We start from the raw sequence: 19,040 nt of genomic DNA on the forward strand, positions 1-19,040 counted from the left end.
CTCCTTATAAAGGCAAGGTCCAGGGAGCAGTTACTGGTCGGAGTAGCACTATCTCAGGAGGTGCTACAACAGCATGGCTGGATTCTGAACATTCCAAAGTCACAGCTGGTTCCTTCCACTCGCTTACTGTTCCTGGGGATGATTTTGGACACAGAACAGAAAAAAGTGTTTCTCCCGCAGGAGAAAACCAAGGAGCTGTCATCTCTAGTCAGAGACCTCCTAAAACCAAAAAAGGGTATCGGTGCATCGTTGCACACGAGTCCTGGGAAAAATGGTGGCTTCATACGAAGCAATTCCATTCGGCAGGTTCCATGCGAGGACCTTCCAGTGAGACCTCTTAGATAAGTGGTCGGGATCGCATCTTCAAATGCATCAAATGATAACCCTGTCTCCAAGGACCAGGGTGTCTCTACTGTGGTGGATGCAGGGTGCTCATCTTCTAGTGGGCCGCAGTTTCGGCATACAGGACTGGGTCCTGGTGACCACGGATGCCAGCCTTCAAGGCTGGGGAGCAGTCACACAGGGAAGAAACTTCCAGGGCCTATGGTCAAGTCAGGAGACTTCCCTACATATAAATTCTGGAACTGAGGGCCATTTACAATGCCCTAAGTCAGGCAAGACCCCTGCTTCAAAACCAGCCGGTACTGATACAGTCAGACAACATCACGGCAGTCGCCCATGTGACCCGACAGGGCGGCACAAGAAGCAGGATGGCAATGGCAGAAGCCACAAGGATTCTCCAATGGGCGGAAAATCACGTACTAGCACTGTCAGCAGTGTTCATTCCGGGAGTGGACAACTGGGAAGCAGACTTCCTCAGCAGACACGACCTACACCCGGGAGAGTGGGGACTTCATCCAGAAGTCTTCCTGCTGTTGGAAAACCGTTGGGAAAGGCCACAGGTGGACATGATGGCGTCCCGCCTCAACAAAAAGCTAAAGAGATATTGCGCCAGGTCAAGGGACCCTCAGGCGATAGCTGTGGACGCTCTAGTGACACCGTGGGTGTACCAGTCGGTTTATGAGTTCCCTACTCTGCCTCTCATACCAAAGGTACTGAGAATAATAAGATGGCGAGGAGTAAGAACGATACTCGTGGTTCCGGATTGGCCAAGAAGGGCTTGGTACCCGGAACTTCAGGAAATGATATCAGAGGACCCATGGCCTCTGCCGCTCAGACAGGACCTGCTTCAGCAGGGGCCCTGTCTGTTCCAAGACTTACCGCGGCTGCGTTTGACGGCATGGCGATTGAGCGCCGGATCCTGAAGGAAAAGGGTATTCCGGAAGAAGTCATTCCTGCGCTTATTAAAGCCAGGAAAGATGTTACGGCAAAGCATTATCACCGCATGTGGCGGAAATATGTTGCATGGTGCGAGGCCAAAAAGGCCCCAATAGAGGAATTTCCACTAGGTCGATTTCTACATTTCCTGCAAGCAGGAGTGAATATGGGCCTGAGTCTAGGCTCCATTAAAGTACAGATCTCGGCTCTGTCGATTTTCTTTCAAAAAGAATTAGCTTCAGTACCTGAAGTTCAGACATTGTGAAAGGAGTGCTGCATATTCAGCCCCCGTTTGTGCCCCTGTGGCACCTGGGGATCTCAACGTGGTGTTGAGTTTTTCTTAAAATCACATTGGTTTGAGCCACTAAAAACCGTGGATCTAAAATATCTCACGTGGAAAGTGGTCATGTTATTGGCATTGGCTTCAGCCAGGCGAGTGTCAGAATTGGCGGCTTTATCATGTAAAAGCCCTTATCTGATTTTCCATAAGGATAGCGCAGAATTGAGGACTCGTCCCCAATTTCTTCCTAAGGTGGTGTCAGCGTTTCACCTGAACCAGCCTATTGTGGTGCCGGCGGCTACTAGTGAATTGGAGGACTCCAAGTTGCTAGACGTTGTCAGGGCCCTGAAAATATATGTTTCCAGGACGGCTGGAGTCAGGAAATCTGACTCGCTGTTTATCCTGTATGCACCCAACAAGCTGGGTGCTCCTGCTTCTAAGCAGACTATTGCTCGCTGGATTTGTAGTACAATTCAGCTTGCACATTCTGTGGCAGGCATACCACAGCCAAAATCTGTAAATGCCCATTCCACAAGGAAGGTGGGCTCTTCTTGGGCGGCTGCCCGAGGGGTCTCGGCTTTACAACTTTGCCGAGCAGCTACTTGGTCAGGGGCAAACACGTTTGCAAAATTCTACAAATTTGATACCCTGGCTGAGGAGGACCTGGAGTTCTCTCATTCGGTGCTACAGAGTCATCCGCACTCTCCCGCCCGTTTGGGAGCTTTGGTATAATCCCCATGGTCCTTACGGAGTTCCCAGCATCCACTAGGACGTTAGAGAAAATAAGAATTTACTCACCGGTAATTCTATTCTCGTAGTCCGTAGTGGATGCTGGGCGCCCATCCCAAGTGCGGATTGTCTGCAATACTTGTAAATAGTTATTGTTAACTAAAGGGTTATTGTTGAGCCATCTGTTGAGAGGCTCAGTTGTTTTCATACTGTCAAACTGGATATAGTATCACGAGTTGTACGGTGTGATTGGTGTGGCTGGTAAGAGTCTTACCCGGGATTCTAAATCCTTCCTTATTATGTCTGCTCGTCCGGGCACAGTGTCCTAACTGAGGCTTGGAGGAGGGTCATAGTGGGAGGAGCCAGTGCACACCAGGTAGTCATAAATCTTTCTAGAGTGCCCAGCCTCCTTCGGAGCCCGCTATTCCCCATGGTCCTTACGGAGTTCCCAGCATCCACTACGGACTACGAGAAATAGAATTACCGGTGAGTAAATTCTTATTTTTTTTTCTATTTTTTTACTTTTTCATACTTAGCGATCCACATGGACTACACGGTGCACTAATTGGGCTTCCCGGTCACTGTACAGAGAAAACGACACCAAAAAACCCTGAAAAACTCATGTCGACCTTTTGACCTGTCGACCTAGAAACCCTGTCAACCTTCAAACCCTGTCGACCTAGTGACTGTCGACCTATAGTGGTCGACCTAAACATTGTCGACCTAGACACTGTCGATCTAATGATCCACACCCGAATTCAGAGGGTTGCCTGCACAGTACAGACCACGCAGCAGTTTAGACTTCTGATGCCTAGCAGCGCTCTTCCATTTGATGACTATGAGTAAAGCAAGGTCAGGCACTGTTGTATGTAGCTGCTGTCATTTATGAGGCAGCTGCTGGTGCGGATGAATCATAGATGACTGAGAAGGCGAAATTCCATTCCAGAATAATTTTAATAGGTGATTGTTCAACAGAAATCCATACGACCACCTATAATGTCATACTGCATGAGCTTATAACTGCTGAAGTCTTGTATTTTTCTATGATCACTTACACGTCAGCCGCAGCAGTAAAAAGACCACTAGTCATTTTTTTTTTTCCTTTTATCTTTTTTCTTTTTCTTGGGCAGTACTTTCTACAATGTATCACAAGCACAGCAAAGATGGAATGGGTACTGTAATGCAGTGATGCGCAACATACGGCCCACCAAGACCCTCACCTCTAGCCCCCACCTGCTTTGTCAGTAGATTTGTTTGTTCTAACTTGTAACACTTGTGTACAGTGCAGCTGACACTGTATGGTATTACAGATAGGTGTCTCTTTCTTTCATTAAATATAGTGCTTAAGCTATTACTGAGATCAAGGGTAACATGCGGCCCATGTGACGGTTAGAAGGACGCCAGCTGCAGCCCCCAAGTGCATTAAGCTGCTGGTCACTTTTTTAATTACGAAGTGATGCTTACTGGACAATTTGCTATGTACATATGTAGATAGCACTCTCATTAGACCGAGACTTCTACACAGCCTCTCTCACATAACACGACCAGCGCAATTCACTGTAAAACCATTCTATTATGTTTTAAAGAGAGTTGTGCTTATTTGTGTCTATTACCCCTTTCTCTTACGTCCTAGAGGATGCTGGGGACTCCGTAAGGACCATGGGGTATAGACGGGCTCCGCAGGAGATAGGGCACCTAAAAAGAACTTTGACTATGGGTGTGCACTGGCTCCTCCCTCTATGCCCCTCCTCCAGACCTCAGTTAGATCTTGTGCCCAGAGGAGAATGGGTGCACTGCAGAGAGCTCTCCAGAATTTTCTGTGGAAAAAGAATTTTGTTAGGTTTTTTATTTTCAGGGAGTCCTGTTGGCAACAGGCTCCCTGCATCGTGGGACCGAGGAGAGAGAAGCAGAGCTGGCTTGTCAAGTTGGGCACTGCTTCTAAGGCTACTGGACACCATTAGCTCCAGAGGGAGTTGGAACACAGGTCTCACCTGGGGTTCGTCCCGGAGCCGCGCCGCCGTCCTCCTCACAGATGCGGAAGATAGAAGCCGGAGAGAGAAGGCAGAAGACATCTTAGGCGGCAGAAGACATAAGATCTTCATGAGGTAAGGCGCGCAGCGGTAAGCTGCGCGCCATTGCTCCCAGTCACACACACACAGAGCAGCACTGAAGGGTGCAGCGCGCAGGGGGGGGCGCCCTGGGCAGCAATAAACCTCACATTTTGGCACAAATACAGTGGATTATGACTGCGGAGGCAGTAAATCTATGATCCCCCGCCATTTTATTGAAAAATCACTGGGACCGAAGCCTGCCGTCGGGTGGGCGGGGCTTGATCCTCAGCACTAACCAGCGCCATTTTCTCCACAGAAGCTGCATGACAGAAAACGCTGGCTCCCTGGTCTCTCCCCTGCTGAACACAGGCTGGAAATAAGAGGAGGGGGTACATCAGTGACGCAGTGAGTGGGAATTGGCATAATATATATATATATATATATATATATATATAAAAAAGCGCTATCTGGACATATTTTTTCCAGTGTTTTAAGCGCTGGTGTGTGCTGGCATACTCTCTCTCTGTCTCTCCTTAGGGCCTGGTTGGGGTTTTGTCCCCTTATAGGTTAATCCCTGTGTGTGTGGGGTGTCGGTACGTGTGTGTCGACATGTCTGAGGCGGAAGGCTTCTCCAAGGAAGAGGTGGAGCAAATGAGTGGTGTGTCCCCTTCGGTTGCGCCGACTCCAGATTGGATGGACATGTGGCATATGTTGAATGCAAGTGTGGCATCTTTACATAAAAGGCTTGATAAGGCTGGTTTAGGGGGGACATCAGGGGGTCAGTCCTCAGATTGGACCGACTCACAGGGCCCGTCGGGGTCTCAAAAGCGTCCCTTAACACAAGACACTAATACCGACACGGATTCTGATTCCAGTGTCGACTATGACGAAATAAAATTGCACCCTAGGGTGACTAAAACCATTCAGTGTATGATTGTGGCAATAAGGGATGTGTTGCATATTGTTGATGAACCCTCGGTCCCCGACACAAGGGTACACATGTTTAAGGAAAAGAAACAGATTATTAACTTTCCCACATCTCATGAATTAAATGAATTCTTTGGAAAAGCATGGGAGACTCCGGATAAGAGACCGCAGATCCCCAAAAGAATTTATATGGCATACCCTTTCCCTAAGCAGGACAGGGAGATTGGGAATCACCCCCCACTGTGGACAAGGCCCTGACGCGCTTGTCCAAGAAAGTGGCGCTACCGTCTCCGGACACAGCGGCCCTTAAGGACCCTGCAGATCGCAGGCAAGAAAGTGTATTTATTCTCATACGGGTGCTATGTTAAGACCGACAATTGCGTCGGCATGGGTGTGTAGCGCAACTGCAGCTTGGACAGATGAGCTGACAGATCAATTTGATAATATGGATAAGGATACTATATTCCTAACTCTAGCCCATATTAAAGACGCAGTCTTATTTATGAGGGATGCTCAAAGGGACATTGGATTGCTAGCTTCTAGGGCCAATGCCATGTCTATCTCAGCGAGAAGATCCTTATGGACTCGCCAATGGACGGGTGATGCGGATTCCAAGAAACATACGGAAGTACTACCCTATAAGAGGGATGTATTGTTTGGGGATGGGCTGACGGACCTGGTTTCCACAGCTACAGCAGGTAAATCACATTTTTTACCATATATTCCCCAACAGCAAAAGAAAGTAACACCCTATCAGATGCAGTCCTTTCGGTCGCACAAGTCCAAAAGAGGTCGGGTATCCTCTTTCCTCGCCAGAGGTAAGAGGCAGAGGCAAGAGAGCACCTGCTGCGGCAGGTGCCCAGGAACAAAAGTCCTCCCCGGCTGCTCCAAAACCCATAGCATGACGCTGGGGCTCCCCTGAGGGAGTCCGCACCGGTGGGGGCACGTCTTCGACTTTTCAGTCAGGCCTGGGTCAGTTCGGACCTAAATCTCTGTGTGTTGGAAATAGTTTCCCAGGGTTACAAATTGGAATTCGAGGAGGTGCCCACGAGCCGTTTTTTCAAATCGGCCCTACCAGTTTCCACATCGGAAAGGGATGTAGTGTTAGCTGCAATTCAAACGCTGTGTATACAGCAAGTGATAATCAAGGTTCCCCTGCACCAGCAGGGAAGAGGTTACTATTCAACCCTATTTGTGGTCCCGAAACCGGACGGTTCAGTCAGACCTATTTTGAATCTGAAATCCCTAAACCTGTACATAAAAAGATTCAAATTCAAAATGGAATCTCTCAGAGCGATAATAGCCAACATGGAGGAGGGGGAGTTTATGGTGTCTATGGACATAAAGGAGGCGTACCTTTATGTCCCCATATATGCCCCCCATCAGGAATACCTGAGATTCGCTGTACAGGATTGTCATTACCAATTTCAGATGTTGCCGTTTGGACTTTCCACGGCCCCGAGGATTTTCACCAAGATAATGGCAGAAATGATGGTGGTCCTGCGCAAGCATGGAGTCACAATTATCCCATACTTGGACGATCTCCTGATAAAAGCGAGATCAAGGGAGAAATTGCTGAGCAGTGCGGCGCTCTCTCTGAGAGTGCTCCAGCAACACGGTTGGATTCTAAATCTACCGAAGTCACAGTTGATTTCGACAACTCGACTACCGTTCCTAGGTATGATACTGGATACGGAACAAACGAAGGTCTTCCTCCCAATAGAGAAAGCCCGAGACATCCAGAACATGGTCAGAGACCTGCTAAAACCGAAAAGGGTGTCAGTTCACCAATGCACTCAAGTTCTGGGGAAAATGGTGGCGGCCTACGAGGCCATTCCCTTTGGAAGGTTCCATGCAAGGACTTTTCAATGGGACCTTCTGGACAAGTGGTCCGGGTCCCATCTGCACTTACATCGGAAAATAACTCTGTCACCAGGGACCAGACGGTCCCTCCTGTGGTGGTTGCAAAGTGCTCACCTCCTGGAGGGTCGCAGGTTCGGAACTCAGGATTGGATCCTGGTTACCACGGACGCGAGCCTCCGAGGATGGGGAGCGGTCACACAAGGAAAGACCTTTCAGGGGCCTGGGTCAGACCAGGAGTCCTGTCTACACATCAATGTGTTGGAACTCAGGGCCATTTACAACGGCCTTCGACAAGCGGAGAGTTTTCTTCGAAACCTACCGGTTCTGATTCAATCAGACAATGTCACAGCAGTGGCTCATGTGAACCGCCAAGGCGGGAAAAGAAGCAGAGTCGCGATGGCGGAAGCCACTAGGATCCTCCACTGGGCGGAAAATCATGTAAGCGCTCTGTCGGCTGTCTTCATTCCGGGAGTGGACAACTGGGAAGCAGACTTCCTCAGCAGACACGATCTCTATCCAGGAGAGTGGGGATTTCATCAAGAAGTCTTTGCAGACGTAACACGTCTTTGGGGAACTCCTCAAATAGACATGATGGTGTCACGCCTCAACAAAAAACTTCGGAGGTATTGCGCCAGGTCTTGGGACCCTCAGGCAGTAGCAGTAGACGCACTGGTAACACCGTGGGTGTTCGAATAGGTCTACGTGTTTCCTTCTCTTCCTCTCATCACGAAAGTGTTGAGGATCATAAGACGAAGAAGAGTACAGACGATACTCGTTGTCCCAGGCTGGCCTCGAAGGGCCTGGTACTCGGATCTACAAGAGATGCTCACAGGAGATCCCTGGGCTCTTCCTCTGAGGGAAGACCTGTTGCAGCAGGGGCCCTGTGTATTTCAAGACTTACCGCGGTTACGTTTGACGGCATGGCGGTTGAACGCCGCTATCCTAGCGAAAAAGGGGATTCCGGAAGAGGTCATCCCTACTTTAATAAAGGCTAGGAAGGAGGTGACGGTAAAACATTATCACCGTATCTGGCGAAAGTATGGGTCTTGGTGTGAGACCAAGAATGCACCTACGGAAGATTTTCATCTGGGTCGTCTTCTCCACTTCCTAAGTTCCTACAGACAGGAGTGGATATGGGCCTGAAATTAGGCTCGGTTAAGGTACAGATTTCGGCCCTCTCGATTTTCTTTCAGAAGGAATTGGCTTCTCTTCCAGAAGTCCAGACGTTTGTAAAGGGAGTGCTGCACATCCAGCCTCCTTTTGTGCCTCCAGTGGCACCATGGAACCTGAACGTGGTGTTGCAGTTCCTAAAATCACACTGGTTTGAACCGCTTAACAGGGTTGAGTTGAAATTTCTTACCTGGAAGGTGGTCATGTTGTTGGCCTTAGCATCAGCAAGGCGAGTGTCAGAATTGGCGGCTTTGTCACACAAGAGCCCCTACTTGATTTTATATGTGGATCGAGCTGAATTGAGGACACGTCCGCAATTTTTGCCTAAAGTGGTTTCTTCAGTCCATATGAATCAATCTATTGTGGTGCCTGTGGCTACAAGTGACCTGGAGGATTCCAGGTCCCTGGACGTAGTCAGGGCCTTAAAAATCTGGATGCTTTGGTATAAACCCCATGGTCCTTACGGAGTCCCCAGCATCCTCTAGGACGTAAGAGAAAATAAGATTTTAAACCTACCGGTAAATCTATTTCTCAAGGGTCCGTAGAGGGGCGCCCGTCCCAGTGCGGAAACTCTGCAAGACTTGTATATAGTTGTTGCTTACATAAGGGTTATGTTACAGTTGACATCGGTCTTGGACCGTTACTGTCGTTTGTTCATACTGTTAACTGGTTATGTATGTTCCAGGTTACATGGTGTGATTGGTGTGGGCTAGTATGAATCTTGCCCTTGGATTGCTAAATCCTGCCTTGTATTGTCCATCTCCTCTGGGCACAGTTCTCTAACTGAGGTCTGGAGGAGGGGCATAGAGGGAGGAGCCAGTGCACACCCATAGTCAAAGTTCTTTTTAGGTGCCCTATCTCCTGCGGAGCCCGTCTATACCCCATGGTCCTTACGGAGTCCCCAGCATCCTCTACGGACTAGGAGAAATAGATTTACCGGTAGGTTTAAAATCTTATTTTTCCACCTGTGTACTGGGTCCGATCCGGGTTGTTTAACAGGGCTACAACCCGTGTCGGCCGCGCCGTTCCCACTGCACTTCGACACGGGTTATTCCCGGGTCGGATCTGTTTCCACTTAACAAGGGTAAGCTCTGTAAAAGCTATTGATGTCACTCGTTACTCGGTTCTGAAACACGGGCATAGGTGTGCGCAGGGGGGGTGCCTGGTGCGCACAGGCACCCCCTAATGTCTGGCACCCTGATCTCACATGCCTGAGGCAGCGATCGCCCAGCAGGCTGATTACTGTCCCCTCTGCGCTGCACCCTGTCAGGACTGCATTACTGACCGGATGCCTGGGTTAATCAAGGGTGCCACTGCCACCGGCTTTCAAACTCCCGGCTCCACCTAATGTACAAAAACAGTGTGATGTGACGTGATGATATCATGCTGCTCGCATGCCCACCCGTCACACCCGCCACATACACACCTCTTTCATTCTATGCTATGCCAACACTAGCCACTGATGAGGAGCAGCATGCAGCCAGCGTTCCTCTTAGGAAGACAAATTCAATACTGGCGGACGGCCGGCAGCAGCATTAACACGTCACTTGTTTTTCCAGCAGCGGCAGCAGCAGCAGCAGTACTAGACTGCGACTGTCAGTGTCAGTGAGTGACTGACTTGTAAGTAAGCTGCTGCAGTCTGCAGGGGAAAGAGAGGGGGAGCCAGACCAGGCAGAGGAGGAACAGTGTAATTTCAGTGAGTGCCATCAGGGGTGTTTGTTTGGAGCACACCACAACATCTGACAATGTATCTGCTTTATTAGGATTGGGACAAAGGTGGATATTTTATATGCATTGACCATCAATAGACGGTGCTAGACATACCCCATCCGACGGTGCACCCCCTAATAAAATGTGCTGCGCACGCCAGTGAACACGGGTAATGACCGTTTCCACTGCACAATTACCCGGGTCATTACTGTGTTACCGTGTTCAACCCAGGTAGCTACCCGGGTAGGATTCCAGGGTCACTCAACCCGTGTTGATCCTTTTCTACTTACTAAAAACCCGTGTTGATACGCGCCCCTGTGCAAAATCACGGGTAAATTTAGCTAGTGGAAAAGGGGTATATGTCAGGCATACTGTAGCTTATTGTTCTCTCTCTGTGCAGACTGATAACCAACACTGGAAATTCTGTCTACCACCAGCTTCTTTACTTTTTGTCATCCTCTTGGACCTGTGCATACCCCCAGTTACATCATACTCACCTCTAATGATGTCACATATATTAAGTGCCATTAGGCCACTCCCAGAATGTATTGGAGTTTAAGCTGGGTACCAAGATTGACACTAGAATTCTAGGAAGGTTATACTTGCCCTCTTCCACGGATGGAATGTCTAGGAGACTCATGAATTTTGGGTGAGTCCCATGGACTCTGGGACAAGTTGGTAACCTTCCTGAGACATGCCCACTTCCTATTGAATTGGGCGTCATCATAGCATTACCCGCTTTGGGTATTGCAACAATCTGCAATATTTGTTGTCGTGGCGGTGCTAAATTATGCCATTTGTCCACCCCCTTCATCCCACTAAAATAGCCACCTCCCACTTACTTGTGGGTGGTGTCCTGGGAACAGAAGAATGAAAGTATGCAAGTATGGGGCAGACTTATAGGGATTATAGGGACAGGAAAACAAACAATGGTACTGTACTAAATGCTGGGTATTGTTATTCAGCTTTCCTTTATGTCTAGACTTGCCATAATATTCCTTTTATCCAGAACACTTATGATTTATTGAGTCCCCTTCAATGTTAAAGAATAACTCCAGACTCTACAGTGAGTACATATACAAAACCTGTAGCCAAATTTGCCAGAACCTCTCAACTAGTTCAGCTGCAGTGGGGTGTGGGCTATTTGCCCCAGAGCTAATACCCCACATTGCCTCATGCTCCTTTCCCTCGGCTGGGAAATCTCTGCATTGTAAGATGGCCTTGTGACACAAGCCTTAGAAACACATGACAGATAAATACAAAGATGACTGTCTCTACTTACACAGCATTAAACCAATTACTAGCAAGTCAGAAATGATTTTATTTCTTCACTTAAGTCTGACCTGATCAAAGAATGTGTCACAACATAACTATACACAAATCTATAATTTGCCCAAAGATTAAAGGACCACTAAGCCTAAATTGCGTATGGCCCCATATAAAAGCACTAATGTACTCTAGTATTATAGATGTATATGGAAAATATTACAGAGACTTGTCTGAAATTGAAATATACCTATAAATGTCATGTGGTGGATGAATAGTTCTATGCATAATATACTTCCTGCCTATAACACAGCTGAATGATACTCCAGGGAGTGTCTAAAGTTTCTAAAACGGACAAGTGGAAGTGCTGCTTATAGCAGTAGGGGAGCCACGCCAACTGCCAGGGAGTCCCGGCCAGTGATGTTTTCCAGCATTTGGGGTGGCCGTCGGTGTGGCTCCCCTGTTTGAATTTTGGACTGAGCTGCAGCCGCACCTCTGCATACCTCCCAACATGTGGAGCAAGCAAAGAGGGATACTTTTGCGTGGCAAAGCCATGTGTAGCCGATAAAGGAATGTGGCCTATGGAAAAGGGGAGTAGCTTCACGGGAGTGCCACCATTTTCATTTAAAAAAAACGTGACTGTCCCACAAAAATAGGGACAGTTAGGAGATATGCCTCTGGAACCCTCACTGATAGCAACCAGTAGGATTCAGACTATCATTTTCTAGGATGCAGTAAACCATGGTAGGTAATTCAGAGTTGACCGCAGCAGCAAATTTGTCAGCAGTTGGGCAAAACCATGTGCACTGCAGAGGGGGCAGATATAACATTTGCAGAGAGAGTTAGATTTGGGTGGGTTATTTTGTTTCTGTGCAGGGTAAATACTGGCTGCTTTATTTTTACACTGCAATTTAGATTGCAGATTGAACTCACCACACCCAAATCTAACTCTCTCTGCACATGTTATATCTGCCCCCCCTGCAGTGCACATGGTTTTGCCCAACTGCTAACAAAGTTCCTGCTGCGAGCAACTCAGAATTACCCCCCATGTGCACTGCAGGGGGCAGATATAACGTGCAGAGAGAGTTAGATTTGGGTGTGGTGTGCTAAAACTGAAATTTAAATTGCAGTGTAAAAATAAAGCAGACAGTATTTACCCTGCACAGAAACAAAATAACCCACCCACATCTAATGGGCCCTACACACTGGCAAATGATACTGCACGATATGAACGTTCTTGTTCATTAATGAATGAGAACACGTTCATATCGTGCAGTGTGGCGGCACCAGCGATGAACGATACGCGGCCCCGCGCTCGTTCATCGCTGGTGCCCCGTCGCTTGGGCATGCAGGCCAATATGGACGAGATTGTCCATATTTGCCTGCACTGCTATGGAGCCGGATGACGGGGAGAGTGAAGAAACTTCACTCCCCCGTCACTGCCCCCCGCCGCCGGGTCACCCGTATCCGCCGTCGGCCAGCTCGGCGGCGGATCTATCAGTGTGTAGGGCCCATTACTCTCCCTATAAATGTTATATCTGCCTCACCTGCAGTGCACATGGTTTTGTCCAACTGCTAACTAATTTGCTGCTGCGATCAACTCTGAATTTCCCCCATGGTTCTCAAACTCAATCCCTAGGACACCAAACAGCTCACATTTCCCAGGTCGCCAAGCAGGTGCACAGGTGCACTTATTGCTCACTGACACATTTTAAAAGATCCACAGGTGTTGCTAATTCCACTTGTAATTCTGTGAGGAGACCAGGAAAACATGCACTGTTTGGGGTCCCGAGGACTGTGTTTGAGAACCTTTGCACTAGACCACAGGTTCTCAAACTCGGTCCTCAGCACCCCACACAGTGCATGTTTTGCAGGTCTCCCCACAGAATCACAAGTGAAATAATTAGCTCCACCTGTGGACCTTTTAAAATGTGTCTGTGAGTAATTAATACACCTGTGCACCTGCTGGGTTACCTGCAAAACATACACTGTGTGGGGGTAATGAGGACCGAGTTTGAGAACCTGTGCACTAGACAAATAACAGCAAGAATCTGATTAGTTGCTATGGCAAACACCACCACTTTAAATTATCCCTGTGTTACTAGTAGACACATCAGCATAAAACCAGTGTCATTTGTGGTATGCATCCAGTGCGTTTAGTGAATGAGGCCCTCTATCAGTCGCTTTATCACAAGCTGTAGCAGCCATTCTGTTTTTGTATTTATTAAAACACATCAATTAAACTGTCATAAAATGCAATAAAACATTGTTTGGCTGGAACAAAAATCACTTTTTATATTGGGCTATTATCCTTAATGGGAAAGTCCAGTTTTAGTCAATCCTGCCCTTTTATTCTCACCCACACCATCTTGATGTCATGACCCCAGTGGGTAAGAACACTCATTAGGCACTCAGCAGTTGTAACATTCAATTCTTACACAATTGCATTTATATTCTGTATCCGTGAGCTGTACCAGTAACCGTTCCGATCTGATGGAGGAGAGATTTGGATATACCTATGTGTGTATGTGTATATTATAAAGTTCTCTTTAAGGTGATTTCAATTTCATTAACGTTCTACCTAAACCAAAGAAAAGGGATGCAGTCAATTTACCTCCAATCAAAATCCCAACGGTCGAAATCCCGACAGCAATTGACCGACGGTCAAAATTCCGACAAGGTCAAAATCCCGACAAGGTCAAAATCCCGACATGGACAAAATACCGATATTAAAATACCGACATGTAAAATGCCAATAGGTTAAAATACCGACATGAGTTTTTCATAATTTTTTCATTGAAACCGACTTGTTCATACGTTACCATCCCAGTGGACCTGGAGGGGGAATATAATAGTGTGCCGAGCGCAGCGAGCCATGCCAGGGGATGCGGTACACTTATATGGTGTCTATGTCGACACACACACACAAAAAATATATATGAAAAACGCGGTATTTTGACCTGTCGACATTTTACATGTCGGTATTTTGACCTTGTCGGTATTTTGTCCATGTCGGGATTTTGACCTTGTCGGGATTTTGACCGTCGGTCAATTACTGTATGGATTTCGACCGTCTGGATTTTGATTGGAGGTATTTCATACCGATCTCAAAGAAAATCCATATCATTTTTGAAACTGAAGCAGACATTTTATTTTTCTCGTTTATCATGTGCGAAGGTTCCAAACACTTAATAAACATTGACGTATGATTAGAGTTATGGATACGCTCCAAACAAAGATTGCCCGCAAGATATTCAAGAGAAATGTGTTTTGGAAAGTGTACGTCTTGGCAGCTGCAATTTAAAGGGAAAAAGTGTTCATCGTACGTCCTGTCTCCCTATAAAATACTTTGATTCAAAGGTATATTGGGCTCAGACCACCAGAGGCCGATCTGTCCCATTTCCAGTATACAGGTGGCTGTTAGCCAAAAGGTGAAAGGGGCTGACTTGATTTACAATAGTGCTTTTTAGCAGTTTGTCCGATAGCTGACAAGGTTATCGGTTGGGGAAGGTTATTTGACAAGTCCCACTGCGTAACTTATACCGCGGCAGTGCTTGTTCTGTTATCACCATCACAGAATGAAAAAATTGCTCTTTGTATGTTTTTTATGCTATTATTATTTTTTTTTCCAATATTTGTACCTTTTTGTATTTATTGAATGTATTTCTTTAATTAGTGCTACTGACCCGATGAAGTGCTAAATTATCCCTTACTGGCATGGGTCAGCATTGCCGGGAACTCGTCAAGATTTTTTTTTACATAAATAATAACAAAAATTTCAATATGGAATTGGTGTGCAGATCAAACATGGAGTCTGTGGAGTAGCAGAGTCGGCCGCCGGGTGGCACTGAGTGAAGCTGACTGGGTAGGTACAACACAGCAGTTGGTTTTGTGGAAAGATAAGATCTCATCTTGCAGAGGGAAATTATAAAAATGAGAAAAAGGCCCGGAGTAGGTGCATCTGTATGAACAGTTCTCGCTTTGTGTACAGCCATTGTGACTCTGTTGGTTTTCACTCGTACCATCCTATGCAGTTCCTCTAAATGACTTTTTAGCCTACTCTCCCGTAATGTCCAGGAGGCTCCCAAGCCCCGTGATAGATATAAGATAGAAATAAGGCTAGACCGAGCAATATTTTAGGAGACGAATAGAAATGTTTTTTTATTTTTTATGTTGGACTTTGCTGTGACGGGATCGGAATGGGATCCCGGCGGGCCGATCCTGACAGCCGGAATCCTGGGAGCGAGCACAACGTGTCCCCTCGCGGGCTCGTTGCGCTCGCCATGCTCCGGGCCCAGTGGCGACACTATTATATTCCTTCTTGGGTGGTGGCATGGACCACCACCCAAGGGTGAATACTGGGCTTGTGTCGGCATTCAGACTGCCAGCATTTCTACGGCAGCTGGGATGTTAACCGCATCCCGCTGTGACATTTACACTTTCGCACAGCGCCTTCAGATTTGCCACATCAGTGCAAACCGCTTTGATTTGTGGTGCATTTTTTAAAGCATGTTATGTGGTTACATCCAGTATGATACTTTTTGTTTTGTGCATTTTGGTTCCAATGTACATGCCTGAACCAGCAAGCTGGGCTATTCAGGGGCCTATTGCCTTTCGATGGGGCCCAAGTGCAGCGTGCCCACCTCCTCTAAGCAGTGGGTCCCCCTGTTGCTCCACGTCGTACCCTTCCAGTCAGTGGGCCCTCCCTTCTATATGGTGCCATCTTCCCAGTGATATTCAAGAAGATGACGCATGTGCACAAAATAGCAAAAGGCTCTGGGTTAGTGCCAGAGTCTTTGCTATCACATGCGCGACGCCATCTTTTCAAAGATGTTGCGATGTGTAGGAGGGAAGACCTACTTTCCGCCATCAGATACAGTGGGATGCGGTCATGTGACCTTCGCTCGGGATCCCCGAGGTCACCATGCCAACGCCGGAATCCCGACTCATCACAATGCCACACGATGGAATGTCAACACACGGGCTCTATTCCCAATCGTGGGTGTCCACGACACCCAAGGAGTTGGAATAGAACCTGTGGCGAGCGCAGCCCTCCAAAGCGGTAAGTTCACCCATATTATTGTGGGTGAGTATTGTTCAAGATACCGGCTTTCGGGATCCCAGCAGTTGCAATACAGATGCCGGAATCCCAACACCCTTTAGAACACCAATGCCGAAATCCAGAACAGGTCAGGAATCCCGGAGGTAAGTATAGCCGGGAGGGTTAGGGTTTGGCTGCGGGTGGGTTAGGTTTAGGCACTAAGGGGGAGGTTGTGTAGTAAGGGAAGGTTAGGGGTGGGGGTGGCTAGTTTGAATACGTACCTCTCCCCTGTGGGCATCGTGACCTTTAGGATGCTGGCGTCCGTATTGTAGCCGCCAGCATCCCGTTTGCCGGGATCACATACCGATCCCAGTATCGTTCTAGTCAGTGAGATCTCAGTCATAAATTGTAGCGACAACAAGCTTTATCGACACTTGTTGATACATAGACCCCTATGTACCTAGTTAACACAGTGACTGTTCATTGCTCTTTGCACCATTATGGTATTCGTGATGTTTTCACTCTTGGTTTAGCTAACCTGACAATGAATGTACTTTACATTGAAATGAAACAAGACTCAAATATGTGCAGCGTCATCTGGTTCAATGATTTTTCTTTTCACATCCATTTAAATGAGCTTAACGTAAATGCAGAAGTTTAATGCTGGTATGTAGCCAGAGTTTCCTCGCTGGCTTCTACAGTACAATAACACCACATACAGTATAAGGGACCCTGTGGTACAGTGTTTTCTCCCCCCCCCTGCTATTGTGTGTGTTGCCGCTGTGCAGTAAATTACACTGATTACATGACCTTGACAGAAAATTGTTTTAGATATGTGCCAAGGCTTACTGTCGCCTGGTGCTGGGGACATTCTAACCAGACTGTTTATACAGCTGCAGAAAAATACCAGATGAATATACAGAAACGCTCACTGATCTCAGCCCAAATCTGAGAATAGTGGCTTTTTTTTTTACACTCAGTACTGTTCTCTCTCGCACTTATATATAAATGGCAGTATACATTAACCCCTCTAGTGCGCCGGAATCGCCGGAGGCCTCTCTAGTCAACCCTTGCCCTGGTCTCTGCTGACATATGTGCACTTTTCAACCTCCTCTGTCTTAATCATTTTAATGCAGACTTCTGTGCGGGGCTACTGCCGTTTGGAGAGATGCTATAAAAATAAAGTTTGAACTTTTACGAGGAGGCCCGCTTACAATTTTTGAGCAGATTGAATGTGTTGTCATGGGAACAGAAAACAAGAGGAGGCCTGAAAACATTCAGTGGAAAGTTCACTTTCTGCTTTTTATTGCTGTGTGGGAGACCCCTTGGTTCATGGTGCTGGGAAAGTGCATGATTTTAAGGTTTCCTGGGCCATAAGTAGGAGGGTGCATCCGGAAAACAGCTGCTAGAGGGGAACCTACTTCATCTTCCAGCAGTTACTGTCTGTCACTTGCCTTTGCCAGCTGCTTGCTCCGCGTTCTGTGCTCAATTCCTAATTTTGATAAGCTAAGTAGTACATAATTATTATCTTTGATTTTGAAGGTGCCACAAAGTTTCTACACGAGGCATTACTAGGGTGGTGTCAAACGCACCCCGGTGCCACCCTTCTAGGGGGTGTCACCATTCTGCCGGCTCCTCCGCAGTGAAGCTGGGTGCTGCAGTGTGACATTATCGTGCATCACTGAGATGGAGCCAGCAGTGCTGCAGGCAGAGTCTCCTGGGGGTTATGCGGTTATGTGACTTGCGGTACTATACTGACACCGAGTTCCCGAATGCTGAATGCTGAACGGTCAGCATGCCGACCAACAGGGACTATTCTCTCGTGGGAGTCCACAGCACCTATAGAGTGCGAATAGAACCTGTGGCGAGCGCCGCCAAACCGCCTGTCATATGAATCCAACTGCTTCGGGGGCAGTCTAACCTATCCGATAATGCTGAGTACCCCCCAGAGTGATGTAAACAGGGGCTTCACGCAAGTCCACACCCCCTTCCCGTGGGGCCATGAATCTTTTCATGGGCTATAAGCCACACTGGGTGTCACCAACCCTTGTGCCATAGCTGCAGGGGTAGGGGAAACTCAGTATCTTTTTAGGGCAAATGGTGGTAGTGGTAAGTTGCAGGGAGAAGAGGCTGCACATGTGGCCTGGACTTGGCTTCAGGATATCTGCAGAGTAATGTTTAAACACTGGTGATCAGCAGAGAATAACTTATTAGGGGCCACTAACTTTGAAATTACCTCTTCCAAAAGGGATTAACCCTGATCCTGTGGGTGCCAGAATTGAGAGAAAGTACTTTTAGTGTGGTTCTTGCCCCCTTTCCAAAACAGCACAAGCCTAGATTGTAAATCTAGGTTTTCATAATAAATTCTGCACTTGAACATTATAATGCTTGGAAGGAGTAACATGATAATATTTGTTAATAACGTAACCCAACAAGGCATGACATTTTGAAAACTAGGCAACCTGCATTAGACCAGGGCACCTCTGTGTTTACTGAAGTCTGGATGGGGTAGATCTGGACATTAGAAAACACCTTCTTTGGAATTTTGAATGCATTCTGTAGTATAAGGGAGATCACCAGGCAATAACTACTGAGGGTGCAGACGGCTTGAAAAAGAGGACCTCTCCAGCCTCCCTAAAACCTTGATCACCAGACAGTGGGGGTAGATGTTTAATCCTCCGTTATAGGGGAGAAGTATCAGCGCATGTTATGTGCACTGATACCG

General features: G+C 47.4%; 1 protein-coding gene across 5 annotated transcripts in view; it reads left to right on the top strand.

Annotated features, from left to right (window-relative positions):
- The window catches only part of PLEKHG5 (pleckstrin homology and RhoGEF domain containing G5), a 691,870-nt gene that overhangs the window by 390,073 nt on the left and 282,757 nt on the right, over positions 1 to 19,040 (top strand). Inside the window, exon 1 of one of the 5 annotated variants that reach the window (XM_063943411.1) lies at positions 16,273 to 16,336. The exons of the other annotated variants lie outside the window; for them this stretch is intronic. The gene's annotated coding sequence lies outside the window, so the exon portion shown is untranslated. Of the gene's footprint in view, positions 1 to 16,272; positions 16,337 to 19,040 lie in introns of those variants that run through there. 5 annotated transcript variants of the gene reach the window in all.

This window comes from Pseudophryne corroboree, chromosome 10 (genome assembly GCF_028390025.1).
Source record: "Pseudophryne corroboree isolate aPseCor3 chromosome 10, aPseCor3.hap2, whole genome shotgun sequence".
Taxonomy (NCBI): Eukaryota; Metazoa; Chordata; class Amphibia; order Anura; family Myobatrachidae; genus Pseudophryne; species Pseudophryne corroboree.